Raw genomic sequence first — 11,203 nt, forward strand, 5'->3', positions numbered from 1 at the left:
CGAGCACCAAACCATCATCTCCAACACCATTCATCACCTCATCACCTCAGGGGATCTCCCACCCACAGCCTCCAACCTCATTGTTCTCCAACCCCGCACGGCCCGTTTCTATCTCCTTCCCAAAATCCACAAACCTGCCTGCTCTGGTCGACCCATCATCTCAGCCTGCTCCTGCCCCACCGAACTCATCTCCACCTATCTAGACTCCATTTTCTCCCCGTTGGTCAAGGAACTCCCCACCTATGTCCGTGACACCACCCACGCCCTCCACCTCCTCCAGGACTTCCAATTCCCTGGCACCCAACACCTCATTTTCACCATGGACGACCAGTCCCTATACACCTGCATTCCGCATGCAGATGGCCTCAAGGCCCTCCGCTTCTTCCTGTCCCGCAGGCCCGCCCAGTCCCCCTCCACCGACACCCTCATCCGCCTAGCCGAACTCATCATCACCCTCAACAACTTCTCTTTCGATTCCTCCCACTTCCTACAGACTAAGGGGGTGGCCATGGGCACCCGCATGGGCCCCAGCTATGCCTGCCTCTTTGTAGGTTACGTGGAACAGTCCCTCTTCCGCACCTACACAGGCCCCAAACCCCACCTCTTCCTCCGTTAAGTTGATGACAGTATCGGCGCCGCCTCTTGCTCCCCAGAGGAGCTCGAACAGTTCTTCCACTTCACCAACACCTTCCACCCCAACCTTCAGTTCACCTGGGCCATCTCCAGCACATCCCTCACCTTCCTGGATCTCTCAGTCTCTATCTCAGGCAACCAGCTTGTAACTGATGTCCATTTCAAGCCCACCGACTCCCACAGCTACCTAGAATACACCTTCTTCCACCCACCCTCCTGCAAAAATTCCATCTCCTATTCCCAATTCCTCCGCCTCCACCGCATCTGCTCCCACGATGAGGCATTCCACTCCCGCACATCCTAGATGTCCAAGTTCTTCAAGGACCGCAACTTTCCCCCCACAGTGGTCGAGAACGCCCTTGACCGGGTCTCCCGCATTTCCCGCAACACATCCCTCACATCCCGCCCCCGCCACAACCGCCCAAAGAGGATCCCCCTCATTCTCACACACCACCCCACCAACCTCTGGATACAATGCATCATTCTCCGACACTTCCGCCATCTACAATCCGACCCCACCACCCAAGACATTTTTCCATCCCCACCCTTGTCTGCTTTCCAGAGAGACCACTCTCTCCGTGACTCCCTTGTCTGCTCTATGCTGCCCTCCAACCCCACCACACCCGGCACCTTCCCCTGCAACTGCAGGAAATGCTACACTTGCCCCCACACCTCCTCCCTCACCCCTATCCCAGGCCCCAAGATGACTTTCCACATTAAGCAGAGGTTCACCTGCACATCTGCCAATGTGGTATACTGCATCCACTGTACCCGGTGTGGTTTCCTCTACATTGGGGAAACCAAGCCGAGGCTTGGGGACAGCATTGCAGAACACCTCCGCTCGGTTCGCAATAAACAACTGCACCTCCCAGTCGCAAACCATTTCCACTCCCCCTCCCATTCTTTAGATGACATGTCCATCATGGGCCTCCTGCAGTGCCACAATGATGCCACCCGAAGGTTGCAGGAACAGCAACTCATATTCCGCTTGGGAACCCTGCAGCCCAATGGTATCAATGTGGACTTCACCAGCTTCAAAATCTCCCCTTCCCCCACCGCATCCCAAAACCAGCCCAGTTTGTCCCCTCCCCCCACTGCACCACACAACCAGCCCTGCTCTTCCCCTCCACCCACTGCATCCCAAAACCAGTCCAACTTGTCTCTGCCTCCCCAACCTGTTCTTCCTCCCACCCATCCCTTCCTCCCACCCCAAGCCGCACCTCCATCTCCTACCTACTAACCTCATCCCACCTCCTTGACCTGTCCGTCTTCCCTGGACTGACCTATCCCCCCCCACCTCCCCACCTATACTCTCTTCTCCACCTATCTTCTTTTCTCTCCATCTTCGGTCCGCCTCCCCCTCTCTCCCTATTTATTCCAGAACCCTCACCCCATCCCTCTCTCTGATGAAGGGTCTAGGCCCGAAACATCAGCTTTTGTGCTCCTGAGATGCTGCTGGGCCTGCTGTGTTCATCCAGCCTCACATTTCATTATCTTGGATTCTCCAGCATCTGCAGTTCCCATTATCACTGAAGAACATATTTCATTAGCCTAATTCCAGAAGGCCTCTCTTATTGTAACATGAGATTTGAATACAAGGGCGACCGAAAGGATTTTAATTCCATTGACATCAGGTCATTACAAACGTAAGGGAAATTCAAGACTAAACAAGAAAATATTTTCAGTATTTACATCAAATGAATTCTGTGGTTTACGGTGGGTTGAGGAATCCTTTTCTCTCTGCTATTTCTTCTTAGGAGCGTCCCTTCCTCTAAAGACATTCTTTGTCCATCCAACTGCTCTAGCTGTCCTCCCTCAACATTGCCATCTGTTGCTGGAGGCCCTGGCATAACTGTTCGACCTTCCCAGTTCAGCACCTTCCCTCATTGAAGCCAGACACTACCAGAAATTCCATTACCCTATCGTAAAAGTGATACTTTTCTCTCTGTTACTGGTCTTAATATCCATTACGGAGATTGTAACTTCTCCAGTCATTTTGCTGTCTTCATAAACTTCTGGCGTTCTTCTTAACAATCAAGCAATTTTAAAAATTGTTAATTCCAATGCACTGGATATCTTCTGCACAATGAGACATTGCTATCAAAATGGACTAATCAATATTCTGGAACTCTTCAAAAGTTTGGGCATGGTTTTGGTATGGGACTATGTTTAACCATGAAACACTTTGAGGCAATCTTTACCTAAAAAAAATTCTCATGAGAGGCTGGCACTATTTATAGCAAATTGAGCTCTCCCTGAGGCAGCAAGAGTACTTCTAATTTCAAAACTATTCATCTTTTTTCTTGTGATATGCCATCAGCAGGTTTGGCAGCATCTGTGGAGAGGGCAAGGGACTTAATGTTTTGAATCCGGTATACCTGTTCAGAACTGGTTCTTCAGGTATGAAAAAGAATCATGTCGAACAAAGAGGCGTAGGGATACAGGTACATAGTTCCCTGAAAATAACATTGCAGGTAGACAGGGTGGAGAAGCAGGCATTTGGCGCTTGCCTTCATCAGTCAGAGCACTGTCTAAGGGAGCTGGGATGACACTTTACAGTGCTACAAGACATTAATAAGGTTACATTTGGAGAACTGTAGACAATTCCGGTGGCCCTGCAATAGGAGGGATGTTATTAAACTGGAGAGAGTGCAAAAAGGATTTACAGGGATGTTATTGTGACAGGAAGGTTTGAGTTATAAGAAGGGGCTGAATAGGCTGGGGCTTTTTCGTCTGGAATGTAAGAGGCTGAGGAATAACCTTATAGAGATGTATTAAATCATGAGAGACATAGATAAGGTGAATAGCCAAGGTCTTTTCCCCAGGGTAGGGAAGTCCAAACCTATAGGGCATATGTTTGAAATGAGAGATGAAAGAATTAAAAGAGACCTGAAGGACAATGTTTTCACCAAATATGGAACAAGCTGCCAGAGGAAGTGGTAGAGGCGGGTACAATTACTCCATTAAAAACAAAATTAGACAGATGCATGGATAGGAAAGACTTAGAGGGATATGGGCCAAGCACAGGTAAATTGAACCAGTTCTGTTTAGGAAACCTGGTGAGCATGGGCAAGTGTGTTGAAGGACCTGTTTCCACACTGTATAACTTTATGATTCTACCACTATATTATCAAAGAATCAAATCGGATAAAGGTTGGCATCTGTAATGCTGGGGGCATCATGAGGAGGCTGAGATAAATCATTCATTCAGTAATTTTGGTTAAAGGTGGATGCTTCAGTCCTGTCTTTTGCATAATATGCTAGCCTGCCCAGCATTGAGGATGCAGATACTTATAAAGCCTCCTTCAATTTAATTTTCAATCACCATTTAAGACTGAATGTGGCAGGACTGCAGAGTTTTGATCTGATCTGTTGTTGAGGGATTGTTTAGCTCTGCGTATTTTGCACAGCTCATAATACTTACCAAGCAAGTAGTCCTGAGTGCAGCTTCACCAAGGTAGAAACCAAGTTGCCAATTGTGCAGATTTCTTAACATCGCACAATTCTATTTCTATACATTGTACAGAAGCATATAGTGCTCTATAGCACAGAAGGAGATCATTCAGCCCATTCTACTTGTGCTAGTTTTTTGAAAGAGCCATCCAATTTAGTTTCACACCCCAGCTTTTGCCTCGTAATACTGCAAATCAGTTCTCTTCAATTGCATGTCCATCTGTCTGTAGAATCTTATTTCACCATTTCAGGTAATATATTGAATGAAAACATCAATACCTCTACACCTCCTCTGCCTCTAGTTCACTTCAAAATTATCTTAAATCTCTGCAGAGATAGTAGGAACTATAGACGCTGGAGAATCTGAGATAACAAGGTGTCGAGCTGGATGAACACAGCAGGCAAAGCAACATCAGAGGAGCAGGAAAGCTGACGCTTTGGGTCGAGACCCTTCTTCAGAAAATGATAGACCTTCTGATAAACCTCCTACATATCCTGTTTAGAATCTTGGCAAGATTCCAAAAATGTGATGCCCAGAATTGTGCACAATACATCAAGTGGGCCTAAACAGAAATTTGTAAAAGTTTAGTCTTTTGTTGTTGGTGTAATTTTCAATGCCTATATATACAAAGGAAGTACCCCAATTTGCTTTTTTAACCTCCTTATGAATTTGTCCTTCAAAGAATTTAAAATATACATTCCTAGGTCTCTCTGATTTTGCAAGTCCCACACCCCCTCAAAATGGGTCTATTTAGATTATAAAGCCTGTTAACGTCATTTCAGATGAAAAGCTTCACTCAGTGCTAGTCTGCATTTTTTGCCATAGTATATTCAATAGGTAATTCATTTTTAAAAATTTCATTCTATATCATATATAGCTAACATTGTGCACATCGTTTGTTTGAGATTGTAATATAACCTTCCCATTCTATATGGTTATTTCCATAATGCTTGCATATTTCTTGCCAATGCACATGTCTATGTTGTGTATAATGCTCAAAATTCAATTTACTTTCCACTAACATATTCCACTTCAATTTATATATTATATGCATACAATTGTCGTTAATGTTTACTTTTGTAAGGCTATCTACTGCCTACTACCTAGTCAGTTTATTTATTTGAACTTTGTGTGTACCTGCCTATTTGCGTATATAATTTGTCAACAGAATACAATTACTGTTGCATACTTTTGTTTATTTGTATTTTATAGATTTCTTGTCATATTATCTATTTATCTCTGTTGTACAGATCTCTTACTGTTGTACATATTTAATTGTTGATGTAGTATTAATTTATTACTGTTGTGTATGCTTATTCATTCTATTGAATATTTTTCTTACCATTGCATTTCTTGACTTATTGGGCACGCATAATTTCTTGCCATTGTCTCTGTTTCTTTATTTCTGCTGAATAGATTGCTTACCTTTACAGGGAGAGTCACAGACATCTACAGCACAAAAATAAGACCTTAAGGTCCTCGAGTCTGCGCTGGTCAAAAACAACCACCTAACAATTCTAATTTCATCTCCGGTATCTTACCCAATGGTTTGCATATCTTTTCATCACAAGTGCACATCTAAATACTTCTTATTCAGGGTTTTCTTCCATAACATGTGTTCCGAATTCCCACCATCCTCTGGGTAAAGAAATCTTTCCTCACATTCCCTACAAACATCCCGCCCCTTACATTAAATCTATGCCCCCAGGCATTTGATTCCTTCACCAAGGAGAAAAGTTCATTCCCAGCTACCTGACCCAGGCTTCTCCTAATTTTACAATTCTCAATCATGTTTGCCTTCGGTCTTGTCTGCTCGAAGGAAAACAACCTCTAGTCTATCCAATCTCTATAAGTAAAACTCTCTAGCCAAGGCTATATTTTGGTAAACACTATGTAAAATGCAACCTCATTGATACTTCAACCACATAACTGGCTTCATTATCTAAAATTAAGTCCAGGACAGCCCCTCTCTTGTTGGGCATCCTATGTACTGTCTTTTAAAGCTCTCCAGGATGGCAATCCCAGTTAATGTTGGCAACGTTTAAATCTCCAACTATCACTACTCTATTACATTTACACTTCTCTGAAACTTGACTAAATATCTGCTCTTATATTTCACTCTGACTGTCAGGGGGCCTGTTGTATACTTTCAGCAATGTGATTGCTTTTTTTTTGGTTTTTAAGTTTTACCCATTAGGAGTCATTTGAGGTGGATTCTAAGATGCCATCCCCCCATCCTGCTGTAATTGATTCTCTGATCAATATTGCAACACCCCTCCTTTTTTACTTACTACCCTGTCTTGTCTGAAGAATATCCGGAACACTGATTTGCCAATCCTGCCCCTCTCTCAACCATGTCTCAATGACAGCAATGGCATCATATCCTTTTATGCCCTCAATTCATCAGCAATGTTCGTCAAACTCCTTCCATTAAAGTAAATACCACCCACCCTTGCCAAACACCCATGCACCTTAACGGCCCATAACTTCTACAAAAAAATGTGGAGCTAGAGGAACATAGCAGGCCAGGCAGCATCAGAGGAACCGGAAAGTTGAGGTTTCAGGTGAGGACACTTCTTCTGGGATTGCAACAGGGATGCAATATACGATCCCAGACTCTCTTTTATAGCCTCAGAAATATCTATCTGTATTCCTAACAACTGAATTCTCTACCACTCTGGCACTGCCATTTTTCTTCCTCCTCTCTGGTGCTGCAAACCTCGTGTGGTGTCATGAAATTGGCTCCCCAGCCGTGTTCTGGACAGTCATCTTCTCCATCATTTTTGGCGATCCCTCACAGGCCAGGATGACTCTCCTCCATTCTCAGAGTGAGTCAGTACGTAGCTATGCAGGCCAATGCAGCTTTCGCAGGCTCTGTTACACTTGGGATAGAATGTGGTCGCAGGAAGGGGTGGGTGGGGCGTTTATGTGACAGCATCCCTTCATGCTGTTTTTTCCTGGCTTCCACTTTTTCCCAAAGCAACTCTTGAGGTGCTTGACACCTTTCTGGACGCTCCTCCTTCTTTTGGGACAGTCTTGGAACAGTGATTCCCAGGTGTGTGAATACAACATTTCACCAATGAGGCCTTGGGGGTATCACTGAAGCATTTCCTCTGTCCACCTGGGGTTTGCCTGGCATTTCGGAGCTGGGAGTAGAGCATCTGTTTGCAGAGTCTAGAGTTGGTCATATGGAGGACATGCCCAGCCCATTGTAGCCGATCAAGGGTGGTCAGTGCCTCATGCTGGGGATACTGGCCTAGTCAAGGGCGCTGGTGTTGGTACGTCTCTCTTCCCAGCGGATTTGCAGGATCTTGCACAGGCAGCATTGGTGGTACTGCTCCAGTGCCTTTCTGTAGACAGTCCATGTCTCAGATCCATATAGGAAAGCAGGAACCACCACCAACTCCTCCAGCATTATGCAAAATGGTATGTCTGTTCAAAAGAGGGGTGACCACAGAGGGCCCCAGCATGACCTCCCTTCTCTTCTCTGATTGGTGGTCACCCATGTCCCTTCTGCCTGTTCAATCTTCACCTGTGGTGTGATCAACTCATTGAAAGTGCTATCCACAGTATGCCCAGGGTCATGGATGCTCTCCAGTGAATTCACCTAGAGCTCCAGCTCCAAAACGTGGCTCGCCAGTAGCCTTTGCTAGATAAAGTTCATGCATGGATGGCTGAGGTTTCCATGATTTGCCTCATAGTGCAATAGGAGTATATCACAGCTGTGACTTCTACTATCTCTACTTTTGCTGCTACAAATCTTCACAAAAACTTTGAACTTCTACTGTCATAACTTCCCTTAAACCTTTAAGTTACTCCATTTTAGATAAAAAATAAAAATAGTATAAACTTACAGCTAACTTTACTTCCCTTACCCTCTTTAGATTACTTATATTATATTGATTCTGACTGTCACTATTTCCTGTTGTTTCTCAGTTAACCCCTTCTTCCAAAAAGTACCATTTTTGAAATCATGAATCAATCAACTCATCATTTGATTACTAATTGTTATATGCTATATATGTTTATTACTTACTATTGTATAAATGTCCTACTTTAATGTAGGAGGATTTTGCACTAATTTCAAACCATTTTTGTTTATTAGTCACACTTTTGTACATTTTTCACCTTTATATGTGCTTATTTATCATTTTATAAGATTTCACATCATTGCTGTTTATTTATCACAACTGTATAGATTTTCTACAAATGCAAATATTTATTTGCAAATTATACTTATGGCTATGTATAGGCTTCTCAGTGCTGAAAATAACATCTCCAAGGCATATATTTATCATCAATTTTCATTTATTTTTACTGAATGTTCTTGCAGAAATTTCATATAGTTACTCATTCATTTGTACAGATTTTGTATCATTGTATGTTGTTTTATCATTGTTATATATCTTCTGATTTGTGTATGTCTACATATACAGCTACTGTGGAAATTCTTCACTGTTGTATAACTTTAATTATTAGTTATTATACATATTGCTTATTACTGTAGATGCTCAGTTATAGCTAATGTATAGAATTTTCATCATTATACATTTACTTGTCTCCATTGTATAGATATTGCACCATTGTATAAGCTTTTTGTACAGGTTCCTTACTTTTATTTGTTTATTTATTGTTATTGCTAGAATTATTACTATGGCATGTTCAGCTTTTTTAATTAAATATATTTTTGTCCATTGTACAAATGTATTCATCACTGTTGTATAGGTTTTGTAATGTTTTATAATTTAATTATTGTTATTCTACTTATTTCTTACAATTTTATAGCTTTATCTTACCTCTTGCATTGATTTCTTATTGTTCATCTAGCATATTAATTGCTATGACATATTCCATCTTCTCTGTAAATGTGTTCATCAGTATGGTGTGAATTCCTTATTGTACAAATGTATTTATCCCTACTAGTATATATTCATTATTATCTGCAATTGTATTTCATACTATGATTCTTACCATTGTAATGTATTGATCATGATGGTATATATTGTTTACCGTTACGATTTGAACTTCATTTCTATGAACTTCTACGGTCTATATTTCTTACCCTTAGGCACTGTGTTGGGCACCATGTAATACATTCCTTACCGTTGTGAACTGTATTGATTGCTGTGGTTTACATTCCTTACTGTTGTGCACTGTATTTTATCACAATGGTACATATTCCTTACTGTTATGAACTTATATTTGATCACTATGATTTATAGTCCTTACCATTGGACATTGTGTTGGTCACGACAATATACATGCCTTGCCATAATGAACTGTATTGATTGCTACACTAAATATTCCTAACCTTTGCGAATTATCTTGATCGCGATAGTATATATTCTTGCCATTGTGGACTGTATTGATCACTATGATATATATTCCTTACCATTGTACACTGTATTTGGCCGCTATGGTATATATTCCTGACCATTATGAACTGTATTTATCACTATGGCATATATTCCTTCCAGTTGTGCGCTGTTTTTGAGTGTGATGGTTTATATTCCTGACCGATGGGCATCGCGTTTGTCACCAAAGGTACATATTCCGTACCGTTGTGAACTGATCGTTATTGTATATATTATTTGTGGTGCACTGCATTTGATCGCCATGGTATATATTCCTTCCCGTTTTCAACTGTATTGATAACTATGGTATATATTCCTTACCACTTTGAGCCGTATTCATCATTATGGTATATATTCCTTCCTGTTGTGTGCTATATTTGATCGCAACGGTATACAATCGTTACCGTTGTGAACTGTATATGATCGCTATCGTTCATACTCCTTACCGTTGGATACCGTGTTTGTCGCCACGATAAATATTCCTTATGGTTGTGACCTGAATTGATCGCTGTGGTATGTATTCCTTACCGTTGTATTGATCCTATATCCTCCCTACTCTCTCTCGGTGGCAGTTGGTCTCGAGCTCCTCGCTGTAGAATTCAAACGCTACGTCTCCATGGAGACGGGGACGCGCTCTCTTGCTGCGATCTTTCAATCCGCTGCTTATCGCCGTTCCTGCTGCACCCCTCACCCCTCTCTCCCTTCACACACTCTCCTCTCACCACTGTCCTCTTCCGACCTTCGCCATTCCCCTGCTCCCTCCCCTCACCTTATGAATGTGAGCTAAGGCAGAAGCCGTTAAACATGTCACCATCAACAAAATCAATTTGTACTGGGACATGTCAAATTACTCCCTCCCAAAAAATTTGACGCCCCCCAATACAAATGTACTTTTCCAGGGTCAGTGAGGATGTTCGACAGTAACTTTGAAGTTAGTTTGCAATTAAAACTCACAGTTCGTTTAACAAGATCTAACTTTTCAAAGTATTTTACAATGGGACTAACAACATTAAAAGCAAGTTTTCAATACTTCAGAAATTCCTAATTGATTGCAGACTGGACCACCTAAGCAGTTTGCCCTACAGAGAAACATAAAATGAGTGAGAGTGATTTATGAGTGTCCATGTTATTCCTCTCAAAAGCAGTTGCAATCAGTTTCGGAGAATTATGGTAAATTTTAATTTTATTGTCATCACTAATGCAAAATCCGGGCCCTGTATTTCCCAGAGGATTTTAAAATTGTGAGTCATCAAGTTAGTCATGAGTTAAGAAGGAAAACAAAAATATGCAATGCTTAATTAGCTTTCAGTGGCAATTTTCATAGCCTCAGAACATCCCAAAGTTCCTTTGAATTGTAATCACAGTTGTAATGTAGGCAAATATAGCAATTTATTTACACATAGCAAGTACCCATAAATACCAATGAATAATTTACCGAATAATTCAGATTGGAGATATTAGACAGGAAATTATGAGAATTGTCCAGTTCTTTTTGAAATGGTGCATTGAGATTTTTTGCACATATTTGAGGGAATCGCACTTTAACATGTTGTGAGAGACAGGGATGAGTAAACTGCAGTAAAGAATTATTGCAGCTTTGAACAAAGACATCTGGTACTGAGCTGTGATAAGACAAGGGAGTGAAGGCCAAGCAGTTAGAAACCAGAATGAACTGGACCCAAACTGCTAAGTTTTGCTTTGCACCATAGACATAATTAAAGCGCATGCTTAATGAGACAATGCATATTAACTTTCACGCCGA

General features: G+C 41.9%; 1 protein-coding gene across 1 annotated transcript in view; it reads right to left on the reverse strand.

Annotated features, from left to right (window-relative positions):
* Positions 1 to 9,976, reverse strand: part of LOC125466508 (uncharacterized protein C7orf57-like) — a 112,512-nt gene extending 102,536 nt beyond the window's left edge. The window contains exon 1 of the mRNA XM_048561084.1: positions 9,888 to 9,976. The gene's annotated coding sequence lies outside the window, so the exon portion shown is untranslated. The remainder of the gene's footprint in view (positions 1 to 9,887) is intronic.
* Between the last annotated feature and the right edge of the window lie 1,227 nt (positions 9,977 to 11,203).

This window comes from Stegostoma tigrinum, chromosome 2 (genome assembly GCF_030684315.1).
Source record: "Stegostoma tigrinum isolate sSteTig4 chromosome 2, sSteTig4.hap1, whole genome shotgun sequence".
Lineage (NCBI taxonomy): Eukaryota > Metazoa > Chordata > Chondrichthyes > Orectolobiformes > Stegostomatidae > Stegostoma > Stegostoma tigrinum.